A 10,994-nucleotide genomic window follows, 5' to 3' on the forward strand; every position below is an offset into this window, starting at 1 on the left:
ATAAAATGTAGCGCATTTAATTATAAAACGTAGCGCATTTAAGACGTTAAAAACGCTTGGGAGCCTTTATAGTACCTTAAACGCTCGAAACGGAAACTGTATTAAATGACTTTAATTACCTGGTACCTGGCTAAATGGCGTTTCTATTCTGACTTGGTTGTTGTACACGTGGAGGGCCTCACAGCGCCATGACCCCATCTGGGGGCGTTTCTTTGTGTGAGTCCTCCTGCTTGAGAGTGCTACTGCGCAAGGGGTGACTTTTTGGGTGCCAACTCATGCCCCCAACCATCTAGTCACTCACTTTGATAGCGTATCTGCCTTCCTCTCGTACCCTGCACCTGGCTACCCTGGGCGTGACCCTCCTCTTGAGTCGTATCTGTCCCATAGGCGTCTCTAGGGCGGAAGGGGTACTTCACGAGTCAGACTGCCCTACACTGGTGCTATCACTATGGCCTTGAAGCCACCTTTCTCTTCTCTTTATCACTACCCCGTATTATCGGGACCTGAGGCCTTCCCACGGCGTTGCTCCCTCCATGGTCTTTCCTACCCATGGGTATCGGGGAACCACACTGTGATTGCCTTGCCTTAGTGATATTTGATCTTGGCGACGCCCTGGTTGGGCGACGCCTTCACCCAGGCGACGCTTCCTCTTGGCGACGCTGGCACTTGGCGTCTCTTCACCTAAGCGACGCCTTATGTTGACTTTGAGTCCAAACGTTGACTTTGACCTTGACTTTGTCAATGCCCGGATACGGGACGGTACACAAGCCCCCAAGTCTTAAGCCAAAGACTTGTCTTCAGTGCAAAGACTAAGGCCTCGCCCACGCCGTCCACGTGTCACCCTGATGACGTGTCATTCCCTGCTGACTCAACAATTCTCGAATTATTGACGTGACACTCTCTGAACCATAGGGGCACTCTTAATGGCTGATTGGACATCCTCTAAGGCGGGGAAAGTAACACCTTTTGGGGCTACGCTTAATCGTGTGCCACGTGGCTCATCACACGGCCAGCCTCTAGAGTCCCTTGTGCTCCCCTTGAGCGCTTAATCACGTGGCTCATCACACGCGGCACGATCTCACGGCTCCCAATTAGCGCCTCTTGGGTTGTAAATGTAACGTTCAAGTTACCCCAAACCCTGCGCTCACACCACTGTTTCATCCATTCTCTCTGCATCTCCGCACTGTTCATCGCCTTCAAGCCTTTCTCTGCAACTTCTGCTCTTTCCTTCGTGCTTTCCTTCCTCCCTCACTTTGACATCAAAGGTACGATTTTTGCATCTCCACGACTCTTCTTCTTCGTCGCATTGCATCGCTGTGTATTGAACTGCCTGGGACTGTTTACGTTTATGCATTACTGTGTTCTTCCGCTCCTTCTTTCTTCTCCGTTCCCTTCTCCTTCTTTCTGGGTTTTCTCGCGTGGGTGGCATTTTCCTAGGGTTTTATCCCCTTTTCTGTCTTGGCATCACTTGTTAAAACCCTTTTCCTTTCTTCTTTCTCCAGCTATTTATTCGCATCATGACGCGCCCGAACTCAAAGTCTGGTTCTCCCCCCAAGACCCCCAAGTCCAACTATAAAGCCTTCTATTCATGGGCCCCCGATGAGCTCTTGAGCGAATGTACCACCCTGACAACCATTCAGGACCTGGAGAATCATCGCGGGGATCCTCACTTGTACAATTTTAATGCTTTCTGCCGCACCCATGACGCGCACATCTCTGTTCGTCCCGGCAGACCTGGGGAACCTATCTGCGTGGATGACAGACCCAGAAAGGGGGATCCTTTCTTCTTCATGTACCAAACGGTATTTAAACGCGTCGGGGTGTGCCTCCCATTCACGCCCTTCGAGAGGGAACTTCTCACCGAGATTAACACAGCCCCCGCCCAGCTCCACCCCAACAGCTGGGCATTCGTAAGGGGTTTTCAAATTCTCTGCGGGTATCTGGGCATCCTTCCCTCTGTGGATGTCTTCTTACATTTCTTCGAGGTGAAGAAACAGGGGAAAAGCTTTTGGGTAAGCTTCTCCGGGATCGCGGGTAGGATCCTTCTCTCCCTCTTCCATAACTCCTACAAAAACGGGAAGGGAAAACTCTTTAGGGTGTGCTGCGCCAAGCACGACCCCACAGCCTTAGACGGCTTTCCCCTGTACTGAACGGAGCACCCCAAGCTGCTCAGGGCCAAGGCCCTGGATGAGTTATCCCCTGCTGATAGGGAGGTATGAAAGGCCTTGGCTGGCATGGGGATTGTCTTCGATACGCTGAAGCTTATCGCGAGCGAATACAACGCCCACTCCCTGACCACCTACTTTGGTAGGGAGACTCCCCTCTCACTATCTTTTATTGTCTGTACTTTACTGCTTAATGTTTTCTCCCCTGGCCTCTTCCACCTGTTTTCCATTGTGCCATGTGACTTATGTCTCATTCATCTACGCGTTTTGTGGGTTTGTATAACTGCTTTGGCTTTGACTTCTGCTATTTGGTTTATCTGAATGTAGGATCGGTGATGGATGCTTCCAAAAGGATGGTTTTGGCAAAAGCGATGAAGGCCGCTCGCGCTGCCAAAGCTGGCGCCTCCTCCGCCCCTGTTGCTGACCCAAACCCCTCATCGACCCTGCCTTTGCCACCACCGACCACTACCGAAGCCCCACTAGGCTCATCTTCACCATCTCCACATAGCCCCTAAGCGCTTCCAACACCTGGCTCTCCCCCGCCCATTGCTGCAGTCCCACTAGCTGTGGCTTCATCACCTGCTCCAACCCCCCTTGACAAAGGAAAAAGGGTGTTGGAGATTATCTCCGATGATGAAAACTCCGACGGGGGGCTAGTCTTCAAGAGGAGAAAGGCTGCTAGGACTCCCATTCTACCGGCAGCGTCGCCGCAGGGAGGGAATTCCTTCAGGGACAACCCTCCAAGTGCTACCTCTCTCCCTCCCACAATGGTCCAAGAGGAAACAGGCGAAGGAGCCGAATCTGCTCCACCCCCGTCACCGGCGGAGGTCTCCGTTGCTCCCCCCTTCGTCGCCGCCGCCCCAGATCTTATTGCCATCCCTCCTTCAATTATGCATCTGATGAGGGGCTTCAGCGGGGGATCAATGCCAGAAGGCTCCCACAGGAAGGAGGGAATGCCCTTCTACTTGGGAGCCTTCTTGGCGGTGGCCCTTGAATGGCGTGCCCAAGCTAGAAACGATGTTCTGCAGACTCAAACCCTCCAGGCCTTGGAAACAAGGGTAGCTGCCCTGGAGGAGGAAAAGAAAACTTTGGGATGCCAAAACGAAGCTTACCAAACCACTCTGAAGCAGGCACAAGAGGCCAAGGAAGAGGCTGAAAAATAACTGGCAGAGGCGGTGGAGCTTCAGGTTGACTCCTACGCTCGGGAAGTCACTCTTCAAGTCCAACTAACAGGCCTCCAGGGCATGGTCGAAGCTTACGATGAAGTTCAAAAGGTCTTGAAGAGCCGATGCTGCGAGCAAGCTGACAAACTGGAACGGATGGAGGGGGAGATGGCTACTCAGGCCAAAGCTATGGGCCTTCTCCAGGTTGACTACGACAAACTGCAGGTCGAGGTCAGCCGGCTCCGTGTGGAGAAGGAAGCTTTGGAGAAACAGGTAGCTTCTGGGGACGCCATCATCGAGGAGTTAGAGAAAGATAAGAAGACCCTCATCAACGACATGGCGGGTACCTTCGAGGAGGGGTTCAAAGAGGCTCTAGCCAAGGCCGTCTATGAGAACCCGGGAATCGACGTTTCCAACTGTTGACAGGAAGGTCGTGCCCTTGGAGATGGATGACTGAACTGCCGCCTTCAACCGCCATTCTCCTTTACACTTTACACTTGTTTTTTACCCTCTTTGATAAACTTGTAATTCTTTGAACTGTTTGCACTTTCGTCACAACTGTGAGTTTTGCATGACAATTTTTGTACCTTGGAGTTATCGAATTCCGCCTGTATGATTTTACCCTCGTTTTTTGCCTTCACGTGCTTCGATTGTTATGCCTGTACTCTACCCGTTTCTTTCGCTGCGTTGGGCGACCCTGTATGTCCGGATAAGGTCACGCGTCGATGCCCACGCCCATGGAGAGGCTTGCCTAACGGAGCCGTATCGTCCATGGGGTGTCTCAAACACCAAAGCGATCCGTCCCTTGATTCTTGGTGCCCGGCGCCCACGCCTAAGGAGAGGCCTGCTACTGCAGCGCCGTATCGTCCCAGGGTGTCCAAAAACGCCGAGTGCTCTTGGGAGGGGGCCGGGGTCGTTCCCTCCATGGTCTTTCCTTCCCATGGGTATCGGGGAACAACCCTGCCAGCGGTCCACTAGCGTTTGGCGATCTCGTCTCCCTCCACAGTCTTTCCTACCTGTGGGCATCGGGGAGGCGACGCCGCTAATAACTAGTTTCGACTTCTTCGATTTCATCTCCCTCCACAATCTTTCCTACCTGTGGGTATCGGGGAGGCGGCACTGCTGATACTTGGGTTGACGACGCCCGCAACGTCTCATGCTGGCGTCGCCCTCTGCGCCTTTCCTAGCGACGCCTCGGGCGTCTCATGCTGGCGTCGCCCAGGGGCGTTAACTTTACCTTGGCATTGACTTTAACCTTGGTCCTGGTCGATGCCTGGGGATAGCGAAGAGCTCAAGGTTTCGCCTGTGCTATCCACGTGGCGCTTCTCATATGGTTGATGGGACGTTCAGCCCCTTGACTTGGTCCTGACGTCTACTGTGCCTCTGACCCACTCTCGACGGCGCATCGTACCCTCAGGCATTCTGTCGATACGACGTTTTCTGAGTGTTAACCAGTGGTGCCAGGGTCATCCTCCCATCTTTTGCCACGTGGCTCGATCGCACGGTGCATCCATTTGCGTCGTTTGGCGCTATAACTGCAACACTTCCACTTGCGTCGTTTGGCGCTCTAACCGCAATATTTAGCTCTTCGAAATCTTGAAACTATCCTCATCATTTCTGCGCTTTTCGTGTCCTACTTGCACCCTTTCTCTCCTCGCGAAGAGTTTTTCTAGTGTTCGTTCCAACCAGCGTTTTACCCTTGCGTTATCAGTGGGCCACTCGCCTTCAAACCTCCCAGATTCTGTTCAAGCATGTCTTCTCGTGTTCCTCCCCACAGGGTCAACCCCAAGGACCTGTATACTTGGGCTTCGAGCGAGCTTCTTGACGAATGCTCATGCTTACTCTCCACCAGGGCCATAAGGGATACACAAAGGGGATTCATGCTCCTATAACCACCGTGCCTTCGCGAAGAGGCACGACGACGATATTGCTGTGCTCCCTTGCACTCTAGGGGAACCAGTATGCGGAGACGAACGGGCTAACGACGGGGCCCCCTTCTTTTATTTCTATCAGGTGGTTTTCAAGACCATCGGCGTGCGCCTGCCCTTCTCCAGGTTTGAGAAGGAACTGCTAACGGAGATCAATGCTACTCCGGCCCAGTTATATCCCAATAGCTGGGCTTTCGTCAAGGCCTTTGACATCCTTTTCGGGTTTCTGGGTTGTGCACCCTCGGTTGATATCTTTCTTCACTTCTTTGAGGTGAAGAGGCAAAGGAATAACCTCTGGGTGACCCTCAGTAACGTTCTTGGCAGGGTTCTCCTGACCCCTTTCCAAAACTCATTCACTGGGTGGAAGGGTAGGTTCTTCAAGATCTGTTGCTCTGATCTCGTTCCCTCCGCCCTAGATGGTTTTCCACTATACTGGTGAGGGAGACGAGGGCCCTCAAATCCAAACCCTTCAAGAAGCTAGCCCCAAATGACCAGGTGGTTTGCCGGATTCTTGCTGAGGCGGGAGGTTTTGACTCCGCCACCTTGATCAGTTTGGAGTTCAACGCTGGAACCCTTGAGAAGTATATATGTATGAGTCACTGCCCTAGAAACTTCCGCCTTTGTCGCTTTCTATTTGTGTGTGTTTTGCTTCATGGCGTCTCTGACACGTTCATCTCCCTTGGTGCAGGTTCGAAGATAAACCAAGAGCGGAGGTCACGACTTACCCGGGCTCTGCGGACTGAGAGTGGGGCTTCGTCTTCCTCCCGTGCTGACTCCGGCGGCCACTGAAGAACGGTTCGTTTGTGTTTTTTGTATGGTCACAGGGCTTGTATTGTTTGCCCTATTCGCATTACTCCCATTTGTATCGAACACTGCTTGTAAATTTAATTCTACTATACCATGTTTCCGTAATGCCGCTTTACTTTTGCATACACCTCATATATTGTGCGTTTTTCCTCCGTCATGTTTCTTAGCGGCGCCTGCGCTTGGGCGACGCCTTCCACCTTGGCGAGGCTTTCTTCTTGGCGACGCCTTTCTTCTTTGGCGACGCCTTCGTTCTTGGCGACGCCTTCTTTCTTGGTGACTCCTTCGCCGCTTCAAACGGGGAAAAGATAAAGACTGAAAACCAAGGCAAGGTGTTTTTTTTTCTCAAACTTGTTTTTCTTTTATTTGGGTGACCTCATTAAAAAACCCCGGAAGGGGAAAAAGAGTGTCCCCTTTAACAAGACTGTTACATCACTACTTACATAAGTCAACTAAAATAAAACTTCAAGTTGGCTGCATTCCAACTGCGCGGGATGGGACCCACTTCCAAGGTCTCTAGGTTGTACGAACCGTTGCCCTTAGCCTCGGTAACTCTGAAGGGTCCGGTCCACTTGGGAGACAGCTTATTCTCCAGCTCGTATGGGTGGGCTTTCCTCATAACTAGGTCGCCAATCTAAAACTGTCGCGACTTTACCTTAGAGCTATATTGTTGCTCTACTCTTCTCTTTACCGCTTGGGCTTTTATTCTGGCTTCCTCCCTGGCTTCGTCTAGTAGATCCAGGTTTACCCGCCTTTCTTCGTTGGATTCTTTAACCACAAAGTTTTGAAAGCGTGGCGAGCTTTCGTGTATTTCTACCGGGATCATCGCATCCGACCCATACACCAAACTGAAAGGCGTCTCCATGGTAGAAGATTGGGGCGTGGTGTGGTATGCCCATACGATCCTTGGTACTTCCTCCGCCCACACCCCTTTGGCCTTCTCTAGCCTTCTCTTTAGCCCCCTCAACAAAACTCTGTTTGCTGACTCTACTTGCCCGTTGGTCTAGGGGTGTTCGACTGATGCGAACACTTGCTTGATGCCTAACTCAGCGCACAAATTTCTCAACTGCTGACTGGCAAACTGGGTTCCATTATCGAATATCAGCCGCCTAGGTACGCCAAAGCGACACACAATGTTCTTCCACACAAAGTGTTGCACCTTGTGCGCAGTGATCTGTGCCACGGGCTCTGCCTCTATCCACTTGGTGAAGTACTCGATGGCAACGATTAAGTACTTCATCTGCCTTATCGCCAGTGGGAACGGACCTAGGATGTCAATCCCCCAGGTATGAAAAGGCCACGGGCTATATATGGATCGCAGCTCTTCTGGCGGCGCCTTGTGCCAGTCAGCGTGCTTTTGACATTGCTTGCAGCGCTGGGCGTGTCGCGCGCAATCCTCTTTTACCGTTGGCCAGAAAAACCCTGTGCGTATCACCTTGGAGGCTAATGACCTTCCCCCCACGTGGCTCCCGCAAATGCCCTCGTGGAGCTCCGTCATTATTCTGGTACACTCGTCGCCACTTACACACGTTAAGATAGGGTGAGTGAAACCGTGCCTGAACAACACTCCGTCCACCAGAGTGTATCTTGCGGCATTTCTCTTGACCTTCTTACCCTCTTTAGGCTCCACTGGGAGAGCCCCATCCGCCAGGTACCGTTTGTATGGCGTCATCCAGGTGTCTCCCTCGGCTAGGGCACATACCTGCATTTGCCTTCCTTCTTCGGGCGTGTCCGCATATGTGTTGATGCGGGGCGTCTTCAGCGTATCTTGGGTCAAAGAGCGATGACTCCTTGGACTCCCTCTTGATGTACAGATCTGGAGGACATCTACCCTGTTATCTTTCACGAATTTACGCGGAGCTTTGAGCGTCTCTTGGATCACTGTCCTCTGTCTACCCCCCTTGCCTGAGCTGGCCAGCTTTGCAAGCAGGTCGGCTCTGGCATTCTGCTCCCTTGGGACATGTATCAGCTCAAGAGCGTTAAATGCTCCCTTCAATAGTTGGACGTATTTCAAATACAACGCCATCTGCGGGTCTTTCGCCTTGAACTCACCCGTCACCTGCCCAGTAATCAACTGGGAATCGCTTTTCACCAGGAGGTTTTGCGCGCGCATCTCCTTGGCCAGGAGCATTCCTGCGATCAAAGCTTCGTATTCAGCTTGATTATTACTTGCCTTAAAGGCGAAGCGCAGAGCTTGCTCAATTAGCACGCCATTGGGTCCCTCCAACAAGACTATTCCCGCACCACTCCCTTGTTGTTTGGAAGAGCCATCAACCGAGAGCAACCACTGTGAGCCCACCTCCACCTCTTGTTCACCTCCGGGCGAGAGTTCTGCTACAAAATCTGCATACACTTGCCCTTTGATGGATCCTCTAGGCTCATACTGGATGTCGAATTCTGACAACTCCACCGCCCAGCGCACCATTCTTTCCGCCACGTCAGGCTTCTGCAACACCTTCTGTATAGGGAGGTTTGTCATCACTACCACCGTAAAGCTGTGGAAGTAATGACGGAGCCTCCTGGCTGAAAACACCACTGCTAACGCGACCTTCTCCAGCGCCTGGTAATGCCTTGCTCACGAAATAGATGGGCTTTTGACTCTGGTCCTACTCCTGGACCAGTACAGAGCTGATAGCCCGCTCCGTTACCGTGAAGTACAGCCGGAGGGGCACGCCTGTTAACGGTTTGCAGAGGACCGGTGGCGTCGCCAGGTATTCTTTCAACTTAATGAAAGCCGCTTCGCATTCGTCAGTCCATGCGAAACGACTATTTCTCTTGAGGCACTGAAAAAATGTGTGCCCCTTCTCTCCCCCGGCGGAAACAAACCTTGAGAGCGCTGCCATCCGCCCTGTCAGCTGCTGCACTTCCTTTACCGACGTCGGGCTTCGCATGGCGATAATCGCTGCGCATTTGTCGGGGTTCGCCTCTATTCCACTCTCCGTGAGCATGAAACCTAGGAACTTACCGGCCTCTACCCCGAAGACACACTTCTCAGGGTTTAGTTTGAGGCGATATTTGGATATAGTGACGAACAGCTCCTCTAGGTCTGCCACGTGCTGTTCCCTGTCCTGCGACGCCACTACCATGTCGTCCACGTAGACGTATACATTCCTTCCTAACATGGGCGCTAGGACCTTGTCCATCAGCCTTTGGTAGGTGGCGCCCGCGTTTTTCAGCCCAAAAGGCATCACCTTGTAACAGTAACTGCAAGTCTCTGTCATGAATGCAGTTTTGCTCTCATCTCTCGGGTGCATTTTGATCTGGTTATATCGGCCCCACGGGGGGCGCCAAATGTTCCGTCCGGTTGACCTAGGACGTCTTCGTGCGCGACCTCAACCGTCAGCTAGGGACTCCTTCCCACTGGTTACCTGGGGATTCCTGCAAAGAAGGACAAAAGGGCGTCCTAGCGGCCGTTTGCACTCCGACGCTCAAGTCAGCCAGCAAGAAACACCAAAAACTATGCACCTCGTATCGGAGCACCGCGTATGGCACTCTGAAGGTGGTAAAAAGGAAACTGTGGCTAGTGTATATTTTCTCCCTCTGGCCCCAGTCCCTTGTCAGTAACCTCAAGGCTCGAGCAAGCAACTAGAGAGTTTCTGGGAAATTTGCCAAAAGTTCGAACCCCGTTCCCAACATTCCAGGCGCTATTTAAACTACCCTAGCATTTAAAGCGCCTTTAATCATAAAATGTAGCGCATTTAATTATAAAACGTAGCGCATTTAAGACGTTAAAAACGTTTGGGAGCCTTTATAGTACCTTAAACGCTCGAAACAGAAACTGTATTAAATGACTTTAATTACCTGGTACCTGGCTAAATGGCGTTTCTATTCTGACTTGGCTGCTGTACACGTGGAGGGCCTCATAGCGCAATGACCCCATCTGGGGGCGTTTCTTCGTGTGAGTCCTCCTGCTTGGGAGTGCTACTGCGCAAGGGGTGACTTTTTGGGTGCCAACTCATGCCCTCCAACCATCTAGTCACTCACTGTGATAGCGTATCTGCCTTCCTCTCGTACCCTGCACCTGGCTACCCTGGGCGTGACCCTCCTCTTGAGTCGTATCTGTCCTAAAGGCGTCTCTAGGGCGGCAGGGGTACTTCACGAGTCAGGCTGCCCTACACTGGTGCTATCACTATGGCCTTGAAGCCACCTTTCTCTTCTCTTTATCACTACCCCATATTATCGAGACCTGAGGCCTTCCCACGGCATCGCTCCCTCCATGGTCTTTCCTACCCATGTGTATCGGGGAACCACACTGTGATTGCCTTGCCTTAGTGATATTTGATCTTGGCGACGCCCTGGTTGGGCGACGCCTTCACCCAGGCGATGCCTTGCCTTGGCGACGCTTCCTCTTGGCGACGCTGGCACTTGGCGTCTCTTCACCTAGGCGACGCCTTATGTTGACTTTGAGTCCAGACGTTGACTTTGACCTTGACTTTGTCAACGCCCGGATACGGGACGGTACAATTAGAAATTCCTTTCTTAAACATATTTTTAAATTTTGTGTTTTAAATTTTTTTTAAGTGTATTTGTTTTTTCATTTCAGATTTCCTTTTTGGAATAAGATTCTGATTTTTGAATTGTACTTTTTAAATTTTAAATTTTCGAATCTAAAATAGAAGATAATTTAAATTTTTTTGAAAGATAACATAATATAGATTAAAATTGATATGGTGCAGGAATTTAAAATATACCTAAAATTTACACTATCTGAACTGTAAAAAAATGAATAAAAAAGAGAGGATGTAATTGATGAGAAAAACGCACGCAGAAACAACACACATAATCATGAAACAACGCCAACAAATAAACGACACAAAATTTAACGTGGTTCGGTCGCCAACTACAACCTACATCCACACAAGCAACTATTAGGTTTTATTTCTTTCCTATTGCATACTCATCTACAAGTACAATGATCTCTTTAAATAGAGATT

The sequence above is a fragment of the Phaseolus vulgaris genome, chromosome 1 (genome assembly GCF_051622355.1).
Source record: "Phaseolus vulgaris cultivar YP4 chromosome 1, ASM5162235v1, whole genome shotgun sequence".
Lineage (NCBI taxonomy): Eukaryota > Viridiplantae > Streptophyta > Magnoliopsida > Fabales > Fabaceae > Phaseolus > Phaseolus vulgaris.